Source organism: Myodes glareolus, chromosome 10, assembly GCF_982192425.1.
Source record: "Myodes glareolus chromosome 10, mMyoGla1.1, whole genome shotgun sequence".
Classification (NCBI taxonomy): domain Eukaryota; kingdom Metazoa; phylum Chordata; class Mammalia; order Rodentia; family Cricetidae; genus Myodes; species Myodes glareolus.
Window position 1 is genome coordinate 60103638 of NC_142035.1, and position 23536 is coordinate 60127173.

The window sequence follows — 23536 nt, forward strand, 5'->3', positions numbered from 1 at the left end:
GTTAAATTATGGAGGGGAAGGAAAAAGGGGAGAAGAGGGAGAGAGAGAGAGAGAGAGAGAGAGAGAGAGAAAGAGAGAGAGAGAGAGAGAAAGAGAGAGAAAAAGAAGGGGGAGAGAGAGAAGGAAGAGAGAAAAGAGGACAGAGAGAAAGAAGGGGGAAGCAGAAAGGGAACAGAGAGAGAAACCAAGATGGTGAGGGAGGGAGGGGCTATAGGCAGTGGGCATGGCTTGTCTCTTAAAGTGACGAACAATCATAACATTCCCAGATCTTTTTTATAAAAAAAAGTGGGAGATTGGACACCACAGGTTGATGGAATTGGGGCAGTGGATTCTCAATTCTGCTTCTGGCTTATTTGTGGGCATCATCTTTGGGGAGGGGGACCTGAGAAGCTGGGTGCTGGCCGCATCCTGGCATAGCTGGTCTCTTTGTACCTGTCTGGTGTTTGTGGCATGGAAATGTCTGGTGTCCCTTATACCTGTTTAAGGTATTGGCAGAACAAAGAACAAAGCTAAATTTAAGGAAAAAAATTTTTTTAGGACCAGGGAATTGAGAGGGGTGCATCTGACCTGTTTAAGGTGGATCCTTTAATTCGGCTCCCTGGAACTCACAAGAATACTTTGGGTTTGTGAAAACAAGTTTCAGACACATACATTGTATAATGATTGTGACATATTTTTGTACAATGGAAAGTATTTTTAAGACTATGGAAGGCAGCAGAAGAGAGAAGTTTGATTTGAAATTTGTTTGGTAACATTGTTTTTGTTTTTTTTTAACCTGGCAAAACCTCTCAGCTATCAAGCTGTATCAGAGATCTTTGAGAACATAAGATTTTACTTGAGTTACTAATTAAAAAATGACCGAGAACTTACTTGGTTGGCACCCAGAGCTACTCTTTAGGGTCCTCCATCGTCGCTGAAGGTCACATTTGTCTTTTGCTGTTTAGCGCAGAACCTGCCAGGCTCTAGAAGATCCTGTGGGCTAAAAAAATCTATAGAAAAGACAACCCTACCTTGACCTGAGCAGCTAGGCTGTCGATTCCAGCGATTCTGTCCATGTCAGGAGATCTTCAACTTAGAGGCAGTTTTGCCCAGTGTAGATGGACGTTGCTGTGTGTCCATTTGTCTTCTGTCTTCTTTGGAGAAAGTAGAGTGCTGCTGTTAGGAGTCAACCTGTCTCCTTTTGTTATGAAAAGTTTTTTAATAATTAAATATTTAAATATCACATTCCCCAGATCTCTGAGCAGTTGAGGGCTGTTTATTAGATAAAACGACAGTATAGAATCTGTCTGGAGAGCGGGGTCCAAGCTTGACTGTACTGGCCATTAACTTAACAGGTAAGATTTACACTTGTAAAAAGACAGAAAGAAGAAACTGCTTGCAATAGAAGGCTAATGGCAGAACTGGCAATAGTAGAGAACATCTTAATATATTTTAAGTGAGGGTTGGATTAAGTATAAGGCATTTTTGTAAGAGAATTAAAAGTACATACCAGTTTAAAACATGAGACATTGATTTTGTAGTCTGAAATGATATGTAATGTACAATTATTATACACAGAAAGAGTGAACAGGAATTGGACAAAGTGGATGCTCTTGGTGGGCCCTACCAAAGGCATGCCACTGCGCAAAACACATGTAACAGAGTCAACAAGAGGAATTTGATGAAAACTGGGGGACAAGGCAGGGTATACTTCAGTAAAGATGGGAAAGCTTGATCACCTGACCTGGCTCTTAGCCAAAATGGTTTCGAAGTCACCTGACCCCAGACAAAATGGTGGCAGCCATGTGTTGTATAAAAAAGCCATAATTTTTGAGCTGAAGGTTTTTAAGCCTAATAAGAGAGACCTAAAGGCATGACCTGCCCTGTCGCTGGGCTGCCATGCCACACCACAAGCTGCAGAGGGGGGCAAAAGGCTGGAACCAAAAAAACTGCACCATATCACGGCTGGAATTGAAAAAGCCGGTGGGAATTTAAAAAAGGCCAGGGAACATGAATGGTTGTTGTTTACAGCCGAAATCGTGAAAACCTGCAAAACAGCGGAACCTCAAGGCCTATAAAGGGGATTTCTCCCGGTATAGGCAGGGTGCAAATCAGCGCGAACACCCAGGACCCATGAACTCGGCGTCCCCTAACTCCAGGTGAGGTGTTATGGCCTGGCTGGATCTGGTCTGGTGACTCAGAAACCAGAGACCAGAGGACCGCTCCGAACGGCCTTTTACGGTGAGAGAAGAAAAAGAAAAGAGAAGAAATGGAAAAAAAGATGAAGAATCTGAAGGACCCTGGGTTCCCTGTCGAATGCACCGATGGGGTGTACAGTGCTAACACCGGTTGACTGAACCCGGGTCAGACCAAACATGATTTCAGTTAAGGGAAGCAACCATAGCAGAACGGGGGAGACTCACCAATTAAAGCTGGGAAGCCGATGGTGGGAGTAGAAAAAAAACCCTGGTTCAGGATCCTGACCCTTGGAGAGGAGTTCCAGGCAGGAGCGCGTATCCGAGTCACCAGGTACCAAAATGTGTGGACTGCCGTGATTGTATAGTGGTTAGTACTCTGTGTTGTGGCTACAGCCACCTCAGTTCAAATCCAAGTCACAGCACCAAAATGTTAAGATTTTTGGGTCCCGGCAGCTTGCGGTGGGTACACAAACTAAGGTGACTGGCCCAGCCATGTGGCGGTGGGCTGGGCCCAGCAGGCCCAGCCGTGTGAGCAGGCGACGGGTGAGAGGCACATGGACAGACACATTGAACAGAATAGAATTGGATATTTATTAGTTAAATTATGGAGGGGAAGGAAAAAGAGGAGAAGGGGGTTAGAAAGAGAGAGGCTGGGAATGCAGAAGCTGATGATTGGAAAGGTTCATCCCCATAGCTTCAGTGCCTTGAACAGCTCACTGGTTCAGAAGGTGGCCAGGGAATATGTTCATTAGGTGAACACAGTGCTAGCTTGATTGTGAAGAGTGGCATGGTGATAAACAAGACTCTGTTTCTGCCCCTGGGAATTCATAGTAGTTGGGAAATGCAGACAGCCCAACATGTTGGTTTGTATGAGAAAGAAATCCAGATGGCTCAGTTTTAATGGGGATTAAGGATGGTAGAAAGTTCAGCAAACAGGAGTGCTGTCCCTTCCGACAGCCCCGGGATGGGGCTATGCACAGCACGGCTTTACTTTGTCCAGGTGTGCACAGTTCAGAAAGGGAGCTGGAATATGGCAGGAAGAAGTCTGTGATGACCTCAAATTAGTCATAAACCAACGCTATGTGTATACATATATGTGTATGTGTCCAGTCTTTTGCTCTAAGTGAAGGTAGAGTCTCACTTCTGCGGCAGGATTGCCAGTTTTAGGGAAAAGAAAAGCTGGCTATAGGGCAGACTGCTGGAGACCAGGGGGTTTCCAGCAGGGTTCAGGCCTGAATGGTAAAGCAAAGTCTCCTTTCCCTTGGCCTGCATTGCAGTAATAGGTAGAGCTAAGTCTTTGCTATGCTTGGGTTAATCAGTAGAGGCTGAAAATTGTTTAGAGACCGTTGAAACCTTGAAGAAATGCCTCTCTGGAGACTCTGCACTTGGTGTTACATGAGCGTGCTTGCATCTACACCGACCTTGGTCCTAAGACACTCCTGGCTAACCTGGAGTTTGTACTTTTGGCTATGGCTATGTATTAGATGCTCGGGCTGGGGCTTTCTTCCCACTTTGGACCTGAGTCCATGGCCTCTTTGTCTTTAGAGTGTCTTCGTGATTTTTTTAAAGTTTGCCACAAGGGAAAACGGGAGTGAGAAGAGGAGAGAGACATGCCCAGCCCCTTTCTGGCAGTCACCACCACTCCACACCTCCACCTTTCGGAGACCTGATAGCCACCCACTCCGGAGCACTTGCCAGCCCTCACCGAAGACCAGCTGTGAAGGAAAAGAACACTGGGGTGCTGGCCATAGGGCAAGCCTGGCTAGAGGACTGAGCAGAATTATGGTGGGTACCAGATGTATGAGAAGCCTGAGTACAGCGGAGTGGAAAGAGTCCTGGATAGATTTGGATAGGCAAGGACTGAAAGCAAGGGACCGAGAGTGAGACTCAAGAGGTTTGAATGGAAGATGTCCCTCAAGTGTGTCCAAGTGCTGGTCTAGACAAGGCAGGGGTCAGGGGCATGGCCTGAGCAGATCTAGGGGTTTACCAAGTGCTTCAAGTGACTTACAGTTGGCTGGAGAGGTTAAGGGCGGTACTCAATTGGCACCAGGGGGTCAGGGTGTGGCTGGGCCTATGAGATGGCTCCTACTAGCTCCAATCTGCCTGTTTGTAGCAGAGAAGGGGCAGGGAAGGGTGCAGCAAGACAGAAGGTTCTCTTCCTAATGGGGTTAAGGTGAGAGAGCAGGGGCAGAGGCTGGCTTGGAAGGCTTTGAAAGACTGCAGAAACAAGTCTCACCTGGAGCAGGAGTCAGGAGAGTGGAATAAAAGAGGTGGTGGAGGGGAGCAGAGAAAAATGTGTGGCTCCATAAGATAAGATAAGAAAAGATAAGATAAAATAAAATAAAATAAAATAAAATAAAATAAAATAAAATAAAAGGAGGTTGGGAGTTCAGTGTGTTTTCAGGAAATGGTGAGCATGTATGACGACCAACGTGAGCAGCCAGACAGGAGTGGAAGGACAGAGAGTAGGTCGCTGTTTCTCGGATCAGTAGTCTTAAGTAGCCCTGTGTTGTGGTCACTACCAGTCACGCTTCTGGGAATGCCAAGATGGACATCCGGTTTACACAACAAGGAAATTTAGATAGAACTGGACCCTGAGTAGCAGGTTGGATATGAAGAAACACAGCCTCTGAGGAGAACAAACATGGCCTCCGGGAGGCTTTTTATTAGGAAGGGAAAATTCTGGGTAAGATGGGGAGATGGGTCAGCTGGGGGTTCTGTGTAGCCTCCTCATCTTGTGTCTTGTCCTCTTCTCATTTCTCAGTGATGTGGACCATGGTGATGGTGAGGACCAGGGTGCCCGGGACCATGGTGATGGTGAGGACCAGGATGCCCGGGGCCATGACCAGGGGCTGGAGGGTGGGGTCCCCCAGGAAGATGGCCATGGAGTAGGCAAGCAGGTCCTGGAGGGTGGGGTCCCGCAGGACAGTGTCCTGGACCCGGGGGTGGTGGACCAGGAGGTGGTGGACCATGAGGAGGGCCATGACCCTGTGGAAAACCAAAAGGGAAATGTAAGAATTCAAATTCAATGCCCTTGTCTTGGTCAACTCCTCTTTACCTCCCCTCCCCAAGGGACTCAGGATTCCTAAGCATCTGCAAGGGGTTGTGATGGGGAGTTGGATAGCAAAGGATTTGTTCCTGCCCCTGCCCCTTTTGCAATGAAGTCTCTTAAGTACTGGGCAAGCAAAGGGAAAAGTCTTGTTGTTTAGATTTATTCCCTTTGCAAAGTTTTGACCTCTTTCCCTGGACCTCGAGTTATTTATTTGTAAGAAGCAAAATTATCTCATGATCCCTTCCCTGGCTTGGGGGTCCTGGCCGAAAGGCTACAGGTTCTGCCTTGCTCCAAGTGGTGGGTTGCTGTATTTAAAGCAAAGGTGAAGCTGGGGAGAATGGAGAAGAATTCCCAGGACACCAGGTAGTGGGAAACCCAGGCTCTGAGGAAAGATGTGGTGGGTCAAAGGTAAGAGGTAGAAATCAAGGATGTGTTTGTGTATAGATAGGAAGTATATTCAATTTATATATATGTAGCATGTGGTAGCACATGGCTTTAATCTTCTGAGGTGTCAGAGGAAGATCTCTGTAAGTTTGAGACTAGCCTGATCTATATAGTGAGGTTCAGCCAAGCCAGGGCCTGTATGCCTACACAGAATGAAAATGAGGCCCTGTCTTTAATTTATTCTTTATTTTTGTCCAGAAGTGGTGGCACACACCTTTAATTTGGCACTCTTGAAACAGATACTGGTGGATCTCTGTGAGCTCAAGGCCAGCTTGGTCTACATAGGGAGCTCCAGGCCAGTCAAAGCTATGTGTTGAGACCCTTTCTCAAACAATGAAAATAAAGAAATGAATGGATACAATTTTAAAGGTGTGTCTTGGTATGGAGTTCAATGGAAGAGAATTTGTCCAGAAAGTATAAACCCAACATTTAAAAAAAGCAAAATAAAACATAACAAAAGCACAACAAATTAGTCATGTCTGGGTATATTCCCGTGTTGGGCACATAGCATGTGCACATGTCCACACAGATGCATGCACAGGGTGCCTATGTAATGCCTCTGAACCACTGCCAGACTCAAACGGGAAGAAGTGAAATAAAAGTTAATGTCCACTTCTCAGACCCAAGAGGCCCAGGAAAGTGTTGTTTAACCTCTCTTAGCTGGAGACCAGCCAGGACAGTTAGTGCTAGGGCACTGGGGTGTGGAGTCCAGTGGGGAAGAGGTGGAGTTACACCCCCTATTCTTGGAGTAGGGAGATTCCCTACTCTGCTTTGACCTCCCCCTCCCATGCCTCAGGGGTTTGAGTGAGGTGGAATAAGGTGGGGAGAGACAGTCACCAGAAGTGGGGGCTTTCCAGTTACAGCAGTCTCTGCCTCAGCTGTGCTAGGAAGCAGCAACATCCTGCCCCCTTCTCCTCCCTTCTGTGGCAGGCTACAGATCCAGCCAGGGAGCTTGGTGGCTGCTGCCAGTTGGGAGGGAGGGGTGGTGAGCAGGTAGCCTTCCTTCTTTTCCTAGCAGAAGCCTGCCTATCCTAGGAGCCCTGCAGTGTGACTGGGGCTTGTGAGCCAGCTTGCCAGCCAGCCAGCCAGCCAGCCAGCCAGCCAGCCAGCCAGCCAGGGGAGCACAGAGCAGGCTGGGAAGCAGCAGGAAGAGAGGGTGAGCTGCTGGGCCAGGGGAGGGGAGTAAGGAAAGGAGAGAGACAGATGGGAAAACAGAGAGAATGCCAAGGAGAAGGTTGCAGTTGGCAGGGGGTGGGTGGCTATGGCAGTACCCCGCCCTTCCCAGGCGATGCCTGAGTCTTCCTGACTTCATCTGGCAGAAGTGCTGGTCTAAGAATGAGGTGGATCTGAAGGAAGTGGTCAGGGTGGGGTTGTTAGGGTGGGCAAGGGGAAGAAGGGTAGCGAATGTTCTTACCCTGTGACCTGTTGGAGAGAAAGGGGGAAAGAAACAGCAGCTTCAGTCATTTGCTTCTGAAGGGGACACCTGCCTTCTCCCCGATGCTAGCATTGTGTCCACACCCCACCCTCAACAAGGCTCCTCAGACCTGGCCACTAGCCTGACATACATTCCTTCATTCATCCACTAACAGCAGATTTGTATTGGAAGTCAATACGAGGCTCACTTGTGTGTCCCTATGGGCTCAAGGGCTGGCTGAGTCTCCAGGGGGTCAGGTCAGGTAGTATTTGAGGCTTTTGTCCACAATGCCAGGGCTCTGCTATCCTAACCTTGGTCAGATTTCAGGGTATCAGGGAGGCATTCTGTTGTGGCAAACCCCAATTCTTCCTCCTCTGTCTCCATCTGGGCCCCAGCCAGTCTCCCCAGTTCATGCCTGTCCATCCCACTATAGCTGTGTGTTGGCTGCTGCTTCTATCCTGGTCACAACCTTCTGCTCTCAGCTCAGGGCCTTTGCTCACACTGTCTGCTGCCTGGAACTCTCTCTAGCATGGCTCTACCTTACTATCCAGCAGGTGTTCCACATCACTGGGGTGCGGAGATCTGCACTGTAGACATAACAGTTCATTCTGCAGAAGTCCCCTATGTGGTACTGGGTGTCCCAAAAGGTAACCTTGGGTAGGAGTTCTTGTTCTTTTGCATCTTTTGAGGGGATCCAGAGGCACAGCTGCTGGACCCCACACCTGGGGATCCAGTGGCAGAACTGTTGGGCTGTGGACTCCAGACAGGACTGCTGGGCTCTGGACTCCAGACCTGGCAGGGCTTTTCATGACCTCACTTTGAGCATCATGCCTGACTTCCCTGGCCTCATGTGTACCCTGGGAGATGAACCCACCTTTTTGTCTCCTCAAGTTGAAGAGCTAGTGAGATGAAAAGCATGCATGCTTTCTTAAACGATAATGTGTGCTTCGCAATACGAAAGTTTGTTTGCATTTTGGAACCCTGCTCACACCTGTTCACACACATGCAAGCACACTTGGCATTCAGTACATGTGGCTGACTGATTGCCTCTGCCCTCCTAACTCTCCTTCCTCTTTTTTCCCTCTTCTACCTCCTAGCCTCCCAGCCACACTGCTTACCTGGATGCATCTTTATGGCGCGAGAGCAGGAAGTGACACACGCAACACCTGTGGTTAACAGAGAATGTTTTAGTTGGCAGTGATGTAGTTACTTTGCTTCTCCCCTCCTAGGGCTGCACACACACATAGTCCATTCACAAGACAAAGCAGGGTGTCTGTCAAGTGCCCTGGTCATGATACCCTGTCCTACGTAGGTCTCTGTATAAATACTGGCATCGAGGTGGGATGCCAGATAGAGCTGGTGCTTATGTCTGAGCACCATGTTCATATGCAGTACACATAGAGGACAGAGGTGGATGCCAGATATCCAAAAACCAGATTTGCATTTGACTGGAAGACTTCTACTTTGTAGATGGTGGGAATTGAACCCAGGTCCTCCGGAAGAGCAGCCAGTGCTCTTAACTGCTGAGCCTTCTCTCCAGTCCAGGTTGCCCCTACTCTTTCACCCTTGACTAATGAACTTGGGGAGGTAAAAGAAACCTCTGATCCAATCAAAACCTGAACTAAAAGCAAGAGAACAGACAGTGCCTGGGATGATTTTCCACTCAGGCCTCGCTCTCTGAGAAACAGGAATGGTCAGCTCTAGAAGGGACTGAAACTCAAGCCTAACTCTCAGGTGACCCTTCTACCAGGCAAGTCAGTCCTAACTCCTGCAAGGTGAAGGCGCAGGGCCAGCCTGGAGAGTGGGGAGGACAGGTAGGCAGACGTGCATACAAATACACAAGCACCTGACACACACACACAATCCTTTAGAAGCAGACCAACCCTGGAGGCATCAGTTCAGTGCAGAAATACACACCCAGAGAGACAAAGACCACGCGGGTACCTCATCCACACTCACAGACCCCCTCCTATTATACCTTCAGTGAGCAAAGCCAGGTCCTTACCTGAGAGTGCAGAGCCAGGGACAGGAATGTTGAAGCTCTGTCTCCCCCCAGGGGAGTACTTATACAAGAGAGGGTGGGGTGATTCGGGTCATATACTCTGGGAGAGTCTAGAATAAAAGGTCCAGGAAATGAAGAGGGATGGGCTGATCTCTACTTGGGCAAAGAGCACTAGGAAATAGGACGGGGGTGTGGTGGGTGAGGAGGGTTGGGGTGGAGTAGATGAGGACAGTGGGAGCCATTCTTAGAGTCATCTCAAGGTCATGTGGACAGGGCCATTAACTCTGCCCACCACGTAGAAGAAGAAAAGTGACCCTAAGCACGTTCTTGCCTTGGATTCCAAGGCCCAGATGAGTTTTTGAATTGCTGCCCAGTCCAGCAAGCTTGTCTGGAAACAGAAATCACACACAGTAAAGGGGACAGTGGGAATAAAGTCAGGACAGGACGGAAGGGATGCAAAAGTTCGGAACCCAGGCTGCCAGCTCGCCCTGCCTGTACCAAGCCCTTTGTAGGCTGCCCGTGTGGTCGCTCCAGCACCTGTATTTTCCATGATGATTTGCTTTGTGTGCTCCCTCAAGCAGATGAGGAGCCCCTACCTTCTGGGATCCTTTCTTCTAATTTTTCTTATTTCACTGACCTCTACATTCCTCTGATTCAGGGACACAGTGGCTTCCTCAGTCACTTGGTCATTGACAACCCTCCTGGCATAGTAAGTCTCTAGTAAATTTGGTAAGTGAAAAATTTTTATTATTCTTTTAAAAGTTTATGTGGTTGGGCAATGGTGGTACATGCCTTTAATCCCACCACTTGGGAGGCAGGCAGATCTCTGTGAGTTTGAGGCCAGCCTGGTCTATAGAGCAAGTTCCAGAGCAGCCAGGACTACATAGGGAAACCTGGTGGAAGCAAAGACCTGGATTTGGTTACAGCCATCTTAGTCACAAATTAAGAAGACCCTGTAGGGCAAAAGTTCTGGAGGCCTAGGGTAACCCTATCTCCCTGTGAGTTAAGATCCTCTGCAGACCCATGGATCCCAGGCAGTAGAAGTAATTAGCATTCCCCTTGTTAGTAAATATTGGCAGACCCTCAGCATTTCTTTATTGCTTTTCATCAGCTAGGAGTGTCTCTAGACCTGACGTTCCAGTTAGATCAATGACATTCCAGCAACCTTCCCCCCCACGACTCTGTGTTCTGCTATATAATGCTCCTGAGAGAAAATAAAGTTGGTAGCTTGATCAGAATACAGATTTGCTGTCTGTTTCTCATGTCTTTTGTCTTTTCATTCCTTGTCTCCAGGGTTCAGGATTTCCCTTCATGTTTCACTGGTTAGGACAAATGGCACGTGAACAGGGACCTGAAAACACCATGAAGGTTTGAGGGGACACCACGGCCAGCAGCTAAGCACCTGCTCAGTGAAGACTCACCCCACCTCAAGACATGAGGAGTAAGGGTAAAATCCAGGTCACTATGCCTTCCAGAGCTGGCAGACAGGCAGACAGAACTTGTGTCATACCCCTGCCGTGCAGCACAGCTTCAACCAGAAGCTGAAAGGCAGGTTTGAAATAAGCTGCAGCTTCAGGACAATCAAAAATAAATAAGTAGGATAAATATGTTTCTTTTTCATTTCACAATTTTGCTTCTTTGTCAACAATCTGTTGTTTGTAGGCTTGTGAATTTGTATCCAAGGTGGATTGATTTCAGTACTGTGGTTCTGCAGTAAAGTTTTTAAAGTCAGAGACTGTGATGCATTGAGAAGTTCCATGATTGTGTAGGATTTGAAGAATGTTTAGGCTATCCTGAGTTTTTATCTTTTCTTATAAAGTTGAGGATTGTTCTTTCAAGGTCTGTAAAAAAATTTGTTATAATTTTAATGGACATTTGCACTGAATCTGTAGATTAATTTCAGTAAGATTGTCAGTTTTGCTATGTTGGTTCTACTTTCCCAAGATAATAGCTCTTTCCTTTTTCTAATGTCTTAAGTTTCTTTTCTTTCCTTTTTTTTTTTTTTTTTTTTTTTTGAGTTGGGGTTTCTCTGTTGCTTTGGAGCCTGTCCTGGGACTAGCTATTGTAGACCAGGCTGGCCTCAAACTCACAGAGATCTGCCTGTCTCTGCCTCCCTAATGCTGGGATTAAAGGTGTGCACCACCACTGCTCAGCTTAAGTTTCTTTCTTAAAATATTCAAAGTTCTTAACATCCAAGTTTTTCCATTTGTGTGGTTAGAGTTACTCCAAAATATTTTGAGGTATTTATGGCTATTTAAAAGGATGATGTCTCTTATTTATCATATGTGCAAAAGAGGTTCATTTTGGGTTGTTTTCAGGTTCTGGCTATGCTAAAGTATTTCTGCTGTAAACATAGTTGAGCACACGTCCACGTGTCTTTATGGTGTGGTTGGGCATCTTTTGTGTATAGGCCCAAAGGGGAATTGCTGAGTCTTAAGGTAGAGGGTTGCCTAACTTTGAGAAATCACCATACTATGTTCCAAAGCAGCTGTACCAATTTGCACTCCCACCAGTGTAACACCGATTCTGTGTTACCCTCTCGGTACAGATCGTGCACCACTGTTCCGTATGCGAGTCGGGCAAGGGCCTGGAGATTGAAAGAACACACAAGACACTTGGGTCATTCAAAAGGAGATCAGCCGAATGCCGTTTATTCAACTTTGGGGAAAATCTTATATACCTAGCTGCTGCACAAGGATTTCCCGCCAGGAAGGTGGGAAATTACCACACCAAAGATGAAACAATGCCCTACCCCTAATCATCAGGCAGGGCAGAGGGAGCACAGGAACAAACAGAATGTTTTAGCTGGCTGACCAGAAACTGCCCTCAAGATGCACCCCAGGAGCAGGGGCAGACCCGGGCCCTACACACCAGCAATGGAGGAGTTTTTTCCTTTACCCCACATTCTCTTAAGCATAAGTTGTCATAGGTGTTTTTAATTTTGGTCATTCTTACAGGGATAAGATGGAATCTCAGGATTACATTTCTCTAATGACTAAGGATGTTATTATGTGTGAGCATTAAGTTCATCTGTTGAGAGTTTTAAGTTTAGGTCTGTAACATTTATTTTTATTGGATTATTCTTTTGATGACTAATTTCCTGAGTTCTTGGTATGTTTTTGGAGTGGATTAAGTGGTTAGTAAAGATAGTTTCTTATTCTAGACTGATATTATGTCTTGTTACTATGTTCTTTGCTATACAGAAGCTTCTCAGCTCAGGAAATCTGATTTATTAATTGTTTCTCTCAAGGTCTGTGCCGCTGAGGCTGTATTTGAGATGTGCCAAAGTGTACTTCTCATTTTTCTTCAGTGAGGTTCAATGTAGTTGATTTTATGTTAAGATCTTTGATTCATTTAAACTTGAGTTTTGTACATAAAGATAAATACGGATCTGTTTTCATTCTTCTACATGTTGATGTCTAGTTAAGTCTGCATCATTAGTTAATAATGCTTTCTTTTTCCATTTTCCTATCAGCTAGGCAGACTTACAACTTTAAAGGAAGATAGTTCACAAACTTTTAACTAGATATACAATGGTTAAACCTTAGTTATAATATTCTTATGGGAGATATTGAGCCACTAAGTAAAATTCTTAAAGGGAACAATGAGCCAATTTCCAATAGAGAGCTTATAGAAGCTGCCAGACAGGGACTCAAGCAGGTAAAATAAAGATCAACAGGTAAAGTATACAATAATGTACAAGTACAGTATATTAATTATGATAAAGCTATGACAAGTGTGTATTAAGTACAAAACTTATTCTACAGCAGTTTTATGAAAAGATCAGAATGCTTTTTAGAGCTGTATCTTCCCAGTTTTTGCCAGTTAAGATATTAAACTTTTAATTAGAGCAGTAGCTTATCTAATACAAAAAAGCAAGATAAAATCTAGGAGATAACAGAATATGGCCTATGATCAATGTTTCTTATACTAAACAATAGATTAATTGATAATTTTAGGATAATGATTCTTGGACAATTGTGTTTGCTCAATTTAAAGGGCAGAGTAGTAACATTTTCCCAGATGATAGTTGTTACAATTTGCAAAACTATAATTTGCTAATGTTATAGCTAAAGATCCCTTAAAGGATGTTATGCTAAATTTTACAAATGGCTCTTCCAATGGAAGGACTGCATATATGGTTAATAATGAAAAGGAATTAGAGAGCATGATCTGGCACCTTAAAAACAACTTAAGAGGATAGAAGTTGAAGACGGATCTGACATGGTGACACGAAGGTGACTTTTGTTAAGGCAAGGTTAAAAAAAAAGCCCTTGCAATGAATTATATAAAGACCCAACCTATATATATATTTGGGGTCGAGGATGTGTTTATGTTCTTTTTTCACGGAAAGAAAATAGAGCTGGATGAGATGACTGCATGTACATAAAGGAGCGGCAGGCCTGATGACATCGTAGCTGCAAACACCATATAGAGGAGTTGGAAAAAGGAGTTAAAGAGTCCCTGGTCCAGTCTTCCCTGACCCCACAGAGAGGAGAGGTGATCACAGGACCTGTCACTGCTGCCATTCTGCCTCCAGAGACTCCGGACAAAGAGGCCCTGTTGAGATAATTGCCAAGATGTGTTTCCTGCTTCTGGCAGCTGAATTCTGCTCACCTCACCAGGAATGCCACCTGCCCTGAGGAACAGATGCTGAGCTGCTTCCAGACACTTGGGACACACACAGACCCAGAGGCCCTGCTGAGATGACCTGACCATGGTGACTACAATTTTCTGCAGTTTGAATCCTGTCTGCTTTGGAGATTCAATGCAGACTAAACATCTGACTGTTTTAATCTTTGGAACACAGAAATCGTTTTGATTAAAATATAAAACCAAAGAACTAAGACTTAAACTTTCCACTGGGGGAAAGAAAGACTCAAAATAAAAGTGACTAAACCCCTCTTCACTTAAGGGGGCAGACTAAGGGTTTAGCTGCTGTTCAGACTGGAACTGGCATTTGATAACAGCAATGTCATTGTACTCTTACTGGAATTGACCTAATGATATTTGTAACTGCTTATAGATGTTGAGAAAAGTTTAACACACCCTGTGAATGTTTGGGTTTAATGCATATATTAAGAACTTTAGATTTTGGTCCGGGCAGTGCTGCCTCAAGCCTTTAATCCCAGGACTCAGAAAGCAGAGGCAGGTGGATCTCTGTGAGTTCGAGGCCAGCCTGGGCTACAAGAGCTAGCTCCAGAACAGGCTCCAAGGTACAGAGAAACCCTGTCTCGAAAAACAAAACAAAACAAAACAAAAAAACAAACAAAAAAGAAAGAGAGAGAGAGAGAGAGAGACAGACAGAACGAACGAACAAACGAAAGAAAGAAAGAGAGAGAAAGAAAGAAACTTTGTGGCGCTGCATGGAAGGTGGCTTCCAGACCCCATCATGCTGTGCGGGATCTATGGCCGTGCTGAGGTTGGAGACGTGAGCACACAGAGAGGCTTGATCGCCCAACCCTAGTAAGGAACTGCCTTCTTGATAGTCTTGAGGTGCTCGTGGAAAGGTAAAATGTTCAGCGGTTAGCGGGCTGGTTGGGTCCACAGCCTGGAGGGTGGAGACTGTGGGCGCCGAGACTGCCTCACCTGTTGGGTCTTCAAGGGGACAGGTGTGGAGGGAGCAGCTTCTCTCTGGGCTTGCCTCAGGAGCCATGCCTTTGGTCTGACCTGGGAGAGGCAGGCAGGGAAGGAGGAGTATTGGTGGGTTATCTGTGTCCCAGGGCTGCTCAGTAAGCAAGACAAGGAAGGAGACCAGAGCTCAGGGCTGGTTGGTTTTTGTTAATAGTTCTGAGGACAGAGGAGGAGGGTGGAGCTCAAAGCCTGCATGCTGGGGCCCTAGCTCTCATCCAAACATCCGTGCCTTCAAAAAATATCGCTGGCTGGGGCTGGAGAGATGGCTCAGTGGTTAAGAGCACTGATTGCTCTTGCAGAGGACCCGGGTTCAATTCCCAGCATCCACATGGCAGCTCACAACTCTCACAACTGTCTGAAGATCCAGTTGCAGGGATCTGACACCTTCACACCAATGCACATAAAATAAAGTTAAATAAACCATAAGAATATTTAAAAAAGAAAACTACAGATGAGATCTTTAATTTTAAAAAAATAAAAAAAAATCACTGGCAACCTGCCATGTGTCAGACCCTGCTTGCTATCACACCTGTTTCTGCATACATGATCTTATTCACTGTCTACAAAAAGAAAATTTTTCTTGTTTTACAGTTCTGAAAGCAGATTCGGTGAGAAGTAAACATTAGGACCATGAGCCATGTTCAAGATCTTCTGACCTTCCTGTATGGTTGTCAGTTTATCCCAACCCCATCTCTTTCCAGAGTCTTAATGTGCATACCTGGCTGTCCTGGTACTCACTATGTGGACCAGGTTGTCCTTGAACTCACAGAGATCTGCCTGCCTCTGCCCAGGGTTGGGATTAAAGGGCTGCTCCACTGTGTCCAGCAGATGTCCTTTGAATACCTGTGTCTGTCATTACTCTCCCTAAACCAGTCACTTGCCCCCTCTATGTCCATTGACCTCCTGGGTATTTCTTCATGTATTTGATGCAGCTGGCTATCAGACCATAGACTTGTCCCCCCTCTCAGGTGAGTGGTGGAGGCAGGGAATGCAGAAGCTGATGATTAGAAAGGTTCATCCCCTTAGCTTCAGTGCCTTGAACAGCTCACCGACTCAGAAGGTGACCAGGAATGTTCATGAACTGGGCACATTGTTAGATTGACTGTGAATAGTGGCGTGGTGATAAATAAGACTCTGTTCCTGCCCCCTGGGAATTCGTAGTAGTTGGGAGATGAAGACAGCCCAACATGTTGGTTTGTATGAGAAAGGAATCTGGATGGCTCAATTTTAATGGGGATGAAGGAAGGTGGAAAGTTCAGTAAACAGGAGTGCTGCTCCTTCCGTCAGCCCCGCCCTGGGGCTATGCACAGCATGGCTTTACTTTGTCAAGGTGTGCATAGTTCAGAAAGGGAGCTGGAATATGCCAGGAAGGTGTTAGTTATGACCCCAATTTAGTCGTAAGACAGCGCTGTGTGTAGATGTTTTTCCAGTCTTCTGCTCTAAGAGAAGGTAGAGTCTCACTTCTGCAGCAGAATTGCCAGTCTTAGGGAAAAGAAAAGCTGGCTACAGGGCAGACTGCCTCGAGACCAGGGGGTTTCCAGCAGGGTTCAGGCCTGAATGGTAAAGCAAAGTCTCCTTTCCCTTGGCCTGCATTGTAGTGATAGGTAGAGCTAAGCCTTTGTGTCTGGCTTTGGGAGAAACGTTTCAGCAAAGGCTTTGCTGTGTTTGGGTTAATCAGTAGAGGCTGAAAATTGTTTAGAGACTGTTGAAGCCTTGAAGAAATGCCTCTCTGGAGACTCTGCACTTGGTGCTATATGAGAGTGTTTGCATCTACACCGACATTGGTCCTAAGACACTCCTGGCAAACCTGGAGTTTGTACTTTTGGTAATGGTTAGCCATAAACAGAAGGGACTGAGATCTGTGTGGGTGGTCTGCTCTCAGGGGCAGCAAGAGCATGATGACTTTGGGAGTTGGAACCTTTGCCAATCCCTATTAATCTTATGTATGTTTGAATAAAGGAACTGGAGTCAGCTAGCTGGCTGTCATCCTTCTCCAAGAAGGCTGAACCCCGCTGTTCCTTCGGAAAATAAAGGCGTAGCATCTTAGTGAACTTCTCTCTCTACTGCAGCTCCCACGACTGACATCAAACAATAATTAAGCAAAATAGGAACAAAAAGAGGTTGGGAGAGGGGAGCAGAGAAAAATGTATAGCTCAATAAAATAAAATAAAATAAAATAAAATAAAGTAAGGAGGTCAGAAGTTCAGTGTGTTTTCAGGAAATGGTGAGAATGTGTGCACACCGACAGGAGCAGCCAGACAGGAGTGGATGGATGGACAGTAGGGTACTGTCCCTCAGATCAGTAGTCTTAAGTAGCCCTGTGTTGTGGTCACTACCAAGTTCTGCTTCTGGGAATGCCAAGATAGACATCCGATTTTTACAAGAAGCAAATTTAGATAGAACTGGACCCTGAGTACCAAGTTGGATATGAACAAAGACAACCTCTGAGGAGAGCAAACACGGCATTCAAGAGACTATTTATTTGGAAGGGAAAATTCTGGGTAAGACAGGGAGCTGGGTCAGCTGGGGGTTCTGTGTAGCCTCCTCATCTTGTGTCCTCTCCTCTTCTCATTTCTCAGTGATGAGGACCAGGGTGCCCGGGGCCATGGGGATGTTGAGGACCAGGGTGTCCAGGGCCATGGCCAGGGGCTGGGCAAGCAGGTCCTGGAGGGTGGTGTTTCCCAGGACCGTGGCCAGGGGCTGGGCAAGCAGGTCCTGGAGGGTGGGGGCCAGGGGCTGGTGGACCATGAGGAGGGCCATGACCCTGTGGAAAACCAAAAGGAAAATGTCAGAATTCAAAGCCAATGCCAATGGCTGTGATCAACTCCTCTTTCCCTCCCCTCCCCAAGGGACTCAGGATGCCAAAGCATCTGCAAGGAGTTGTGGTGGGGAGTTGGTTAGCAAGGGATTTGCTCCTGGCCCTGCCCCTTTTGCTATGAAGTCTCTTAAGTACTGGGCAAGCAAAAGGGAAGAGTCTTGTTGTTTTAGGTTTATTCCCTTTGCAAAGTTTTGACCTCTTTCCCTGGACCTCGAGTTATTTATTTGTAAGAAGCAAAATTACCTCACAGACTCCTTCCCTGACCTGGGGGTTCTAGCAGAAAGGCTACAGGTTCTGCCTTGCTCCAAGTGGTGGCTTGCTGTATTTAAAGCAAAGGTGAAGCCCCTCTCTTCTGTGGCAGCTCACAGATCCAGCCAGGGAGCTTGGTGGCTGCTGCCAGTTGGGAGGGGGAGGTGGTGAGCAGGCAGCCTTCCCTTCTTTCCCTAGCAGAAGCCTGCCTATCCTAGGAGCCCTGCAGTGTGACTGGGGCTTAGGAACCAGCCAGCCAGCCAGGGGAGCACAGAACAGGCTGGGAAGCAGCAGCAAGAGAGGGTTGCTGGGCCAGGGAAGGGGAGTAAGGAAAGGAGAGAGACAGATGGGAAAACAGAGAGAATGCCAAGGAGAAGGTTGCAGTTGGCAGGGGGTGGGTGGCTATGGCAGTACCCCGCCCTTCCCAGGCGATGCCTGAGTCTTCCTGACTTCATCTGGCAGAAGTGCTGGTCTAAGAATGAGGTGGATCTGAAGGAAGTGGTCAGGGTGGGGCTGTTAGGGTGGGCAAGGGGAAGAAGGGTAGCGAATGTTCTTACCTTGTGACCTGTTGAAGAGAAAGGGGGAAAGAAACAGCAGCTTCAGTCATTTGCTTCTGAAGGGGACACTTGCGTCTTCCCTGATGCTAGCATTGTGTCCACACCCCACCCTCAACAAGGCTCCTCAGACCTGGCCACTTGCCTGACATACATTCCTTCATTCATCCACTAACAGCAGATTTGTATTGGAAGTCAATACGAAGCTCACTTGTATGTCCCTATGGGCTCAAAGGCTGGCTGAGTCCCACAGGTGGCTTCAGACCAGGTAGGAGGTGAGGCTTTTGTCCACAAGCCAGGGGTCTGCTATCCTAACCTTGGTCAGATTTCAGGGTATCAGGGAGGCATTCTGTTGTGGCAAACCCCAATTCTTCCTCCTCTGTCTCCATCTGGGCCCCAGCCAGTCTCCCCCATTCATGCCTGTCCATCCCACTATAGCTGTGTGTTGGCTGCTGCTTCTATCCTGGTCACAACCTTCTGCTCTCAGCTCAGGGCCTTTGCTCACACTGTCTGCTGCCTGGAAATCTCTCTAGCATGGCTCTACCTTACTATCCAGCAGGTGTTCCACATCACTGGGGTCTGGAGATCCCCATGGTGGACATAACAGTTCATTCTGCAGAAGTCCCCTATGTGGTACTGGGTGTCCCAAAAGGTAACCTTGGGTGGGAGTTCTTGTTCTTTTGCATCTTTTCAGGGGATCCAGAGGCATAGCTGTTGGGCTGTGGACTCCAGACCTGGGGATCCAGTGGCAGAACTGTTGGGCTGTGGACTCCAGACCAGGCTGTTGGGCTCTGGACTCCAGACCTGGCAGGGCTTTTCATGACCTCACTTTGAGCATCATGCCTGACTTCCCTGGCCTCATGTGTACCCTGGGAGATGAACCCACATTTTTGTCTCCTCAAGTTGAAGAGCTAGTGAGATGAAAAGCATGCATGCTTTCTTAAACTATAATGTGTGCTTTGCAGTACGTAAGTTTGTTTGCATTTTGGAACCCTGCACACATGCCTATTCACACACATGCAAGCACACTTGGCATTCAGTAGATATGGCTGACTGATTGCCTCTGCCCTCCCAACTCTCCTTCCTCTTCTTTTCCCTCTTCTACCTCCTAGCCTCCCAGCCACACTCCTTACCTGGATCCATCTTTATGGCGCAAGAGCAGGAAGTGACACACGCAACACCTGTGGTTAACAGAGAACATTTTAGTTGGCAGTGATGCAGTTGCTTTGCTTCTCCCCTCCTAGGGCTGCACACACATAGTCCCTTCACAAGACAAAAGGGGGTGCCTGCCAGGCGCCTGGTCATGATACCCCTCCCTATGTAGGTCTCTGTGTCAACAGCTGGCATAGAGGTGGGATACAGAGGCTTGGAGAGGTCGCTATAGCCAGAGTGAGGAGGGGCAGACAACCTGACGAGTATGGGCTTCTGGGGACCCAGGAGACCTTAAGAACTTTGTTCTTGCTGCCCAGATAAATGGAACATTCCAAGGTTCTCACTGTTTATTATTGTCTCCTCCTGCAAGGATTGGGAGAGGGTGGGAGGTGTAGGGTCTGAATCAATTTGTCATTCACTGCCAGTCTCTCGTCATGGGAAACTGTTGAGGTCTAACCTCATCTTCTGGGGCCTGGCATGCAAATAACAATTAACAAGCCCAGAATGGTCCAGCACCTACAACACTGCACACTCAAAGATGAAAGGTATCGAGGCTCTCTGAACTCATGACAAATATGCTTTTTAACATAGATGTTCACACACACACACACACACACACACACATACACACACACACACACTTCTAATACAAAAAACCCAGTGGTGCAGATGTAGAGCCTTGTACTTGGAAAGCAGGCTCTCTACCATTGAGCTTCCCCACGGCCCCACCAAGCAACTCATTCTTATTGATTTGTTATGTCCAGTTGAAATCAGTCCCAATTTATGACCATAGTCTTTCTGATTTGCTGCTCCTTTTTTAATCCTATGTGTATGGGTGTTTTGCCTGGACTTATGTCTGAGCACCATGTTCATTTGCAGTACCCACAAAGGACAGAGGAAGATGCCAGATATTCAAAGACCGAAGTTACATGCGGCTGGAAGACTTCTACTTTGTGGGTGCTGAGAATTGAACCCAGGTCCTCCTGAAGAGCAGCCAGTGCTCTTAACTGCTGAGCCATCTCTCCAGTCCAGGTTGCCCCTACTTTTTCACCCTTGACTAATGAACTTGGGGAGGTAAAAGAAACCTCTGATCCAATCAAAACCTGAACTAAAAGCAAGAGAACAGACAGTGCCTGGGATGATTTTCCACTCAGGCCTCGCTCTCTGAGAAACAGGAATGGTCAGCTCTAGAAGGGACTGAAACTCAAGCCTGTAACTCTCAGGTGACCCTTCTACCAGGCAAGTCAGTCCTAACTCCTGCAGGGTGAAGGCACAGGGGCAGCCTGAAGGGTGGGGAGGGCAGGTAGGCAGACGTGCATACAAATGCACAAGCACCTGACACAGACACACAATCCTTTAGATACAGTCCAACCTGGAGGCATCAGTTCAGTGCACAAATACACACCCAGAGAGACTAAGACCACACGGGTACCTCATTCACACTCACAGTCTCCCTCCTATTATACCTTCAGTAAGCAAAATCAGGTCCTTACCTGAGAGTGCAGGGCCAGGGACAGGAAGGCTTAGGCTCTGTCTCCCCCAGGGGAGTACTTATACAAGAGAGCGTGGGGCTGGGTTGGGTCACATGCTCTGGGAGAGTCTAGAATAGAAGGCCCAGGAAATGAAGAGGGATGGGGTGATCTCTCCCTGGGCAAAGAGCACTAGGAAGTAGGATGGGGGTGCAGTTGGGTGTGGCGGGGTGGGGTGGAGTAGATAAGGAGAGTGGCCGGGGGTTCGAGGGAATCATTCTCAGAGTCATCTCCAGATCGCGTGGACAGAGCCATTAACTCCTCCCAGCAGGTAGAGAAAAAAAAGTGACCCTAAGTCCAGTCCAGCAAGCTTGTCTGGAAAGAGAAATCACACACAGTAAAGGGGACAGTGGGAATAAAGTCAGGACAGGACGGAAGGGATGCAAAAGTTCAGAACCCAGGCTGCCAGCTTGCCCTGCCTGTACCAAGCCCTTTGTAGGCTGCCCGTGTGGTCGCTCCAGCACCTGTATTTTCCACGATGATTTGCTTTGTGTGCTCCCTCAGGCAGATGAAGAGCCCCTACCTTCTGGGATCCTTTCTTCTAATTTTTCTTATATCACTGGCCTCTGCATTTCTCAGGTTCAGGGACACAGTGGCTTCCTCTGACATTTGGCCATTGACAACCCTCCTGGCATTAGTAAGTGTCTAGTAAATTTGGTAAACAAAAAAAATTATTATTTTTTTAAAAGTTTATGTGATTGGGCAGTGGTGGTGTATGCATTTAATCCTAGCACTCGTGAGGCAGGCGGATCTCTGTGAGTTCGAGGCCAGCCTGGTCTACAGAGCAAGTTCCAGGACAGCCAGAGCTACACAGAGAACCCCTCTCTTGAAAAACGAAACAGAACAACACAGTTTACGTGTCTAGTATCTGGCCTGCAGGTATGACTGTGCGCTCTGTCCATGCAGTGCTCATGAAGGTTAGCCAGAATCCTCTCAGTCTGAAGAGTCAGAGCCCCTGGAACTGCAGTTACACATACTTGTGAGCTGTCATACAGAAGCTGGGAATTGAACCCATGTCCTCTGGAAGAGCAGCTAGTGCTCTTTACTGTGGAAGCATCTCTGTAGGCCCTTGGTGAGCAAATTTTGATAAGTTTACTGAAGTTGTTGTTGGGTAATAACTGGCTTCCTTTTTTTGAGGTTTATATTGTATAAATTTTTCCCTTTCTTGTTTCTGTATTTTTAAAAATTATTTTCCGGCCGGGCGGTGGTGGCACATGCCTTTAATCCCAGCACTCAGGAGGCAGAGGCAGGCAGATCTCTGTGAGTTCGAGGCCAGCCTGGTCTACATGAGCGAGTTCCAGGACACGCTCCAAAGCTACAGAGAAACCCTGTCTCGAAAACCAAATATATATATATTGGAGTATGGCTGTGCTCTATCTTGAAATTACAATGCTGCTCAAAACAAGATTCTCATTAGCCAGGCTACAGAGTGAGAACCTATCAAAATAAAAACAAAAACAAGGCTGTCAATGGTTCGGTTTGGGGAAGAGCTAAAGACTGAGACAATCTATCACTTTTCCCATCATGAGTTAATAAGCTAATTATGATGCATACATCAAATAACATGAAAGAATAAGCAGTTGATACAAACCATACTAGGGCAGAATCTCAGAATAGGTGTGTGGAGTGATAGAAGCCACACACAGAGAATCCATACTATTTGTTTTTGTCTAGAATAAACAACTAGAAAACTGATGAGTACAGCCGACCAGTGGGCAGTGGAGAGGGGAGAGTGGAGGAGACATCAGGGAAGGGCAGGAAGAAGAGAAAAGCTGCTGCTATGACTTCATGAAGTAAACACAGATCAAATCAGCTTGCACAATTCAAATACGCATAGTTTATGGCATGTCAATTTGACTTCAATTAGAATTGTAAAATAAAGAGTCCCATAGCCATTTTCAGAAAACAAGATGAAAGTATTGAGGAACAGGGTGCGTCTTCCTTATCTCAATGGTTGGGAGGGAGGCTCCAGCTGACCAGGATCAGGGAGCTCAGATCAGCTCTAGGTGGTGTTGTTATTTTACACACACACACACACACACACACACACACACACTATATATATATATATATATATATATATATATATATATATTATATATAAATATTTGCTTGCATGCATATATATAATACAAATACCACCTAGAGTTTATATATGTGTAATATTTGCCTGTATATAAACTCTAGGTGGTATTGTTATATATGTATGTATATAAACTCTAGGAGTATTGATATATATATTATGGGTGTTTTGCCTGCATGTGTGTCTGTACACCACTTGAATGCCTGGTGCTCTGGAGGCCAGAAGAAGTAGTTGAATCCCCTGCAGCTGGAGTTACACATGGTTATCAGCTGTCATGTGGGTGCTGAGAACTGAACCCTGGCCCTTTGGAAGAGCAGCCAGTACCTTCAATTGCTCCCCTTTAGAAGGCATTACCCTCACTGTTTGGCAGTATTTATTTTGCTTTATGTGTATGAATGTTTTGCTTGCACACATATCAGGATCTGACA

General features: G+C 46.6%; 1 long non-coding RNA gene across 1 annotated transcript; it reads left to right on the plus strand.

The window, feature by feature from the left end:
- Window positions 1-9315: 9315 nt before the first annotated feature.
- Window positions 9316-15563, plus strand: LOC146892603 (uncharacterized). The gene is made up of 2 exons (XR_015004061.2): window positions 9316-9818; window positions 10383-15563. It is a non-coding gene; the product is annotated as an uncharacterized LOC146892603 (long non-coding RNA).
- The last annotated feature ends 7973 nt before the right edge of the window (window positions 15564-23536 follow it).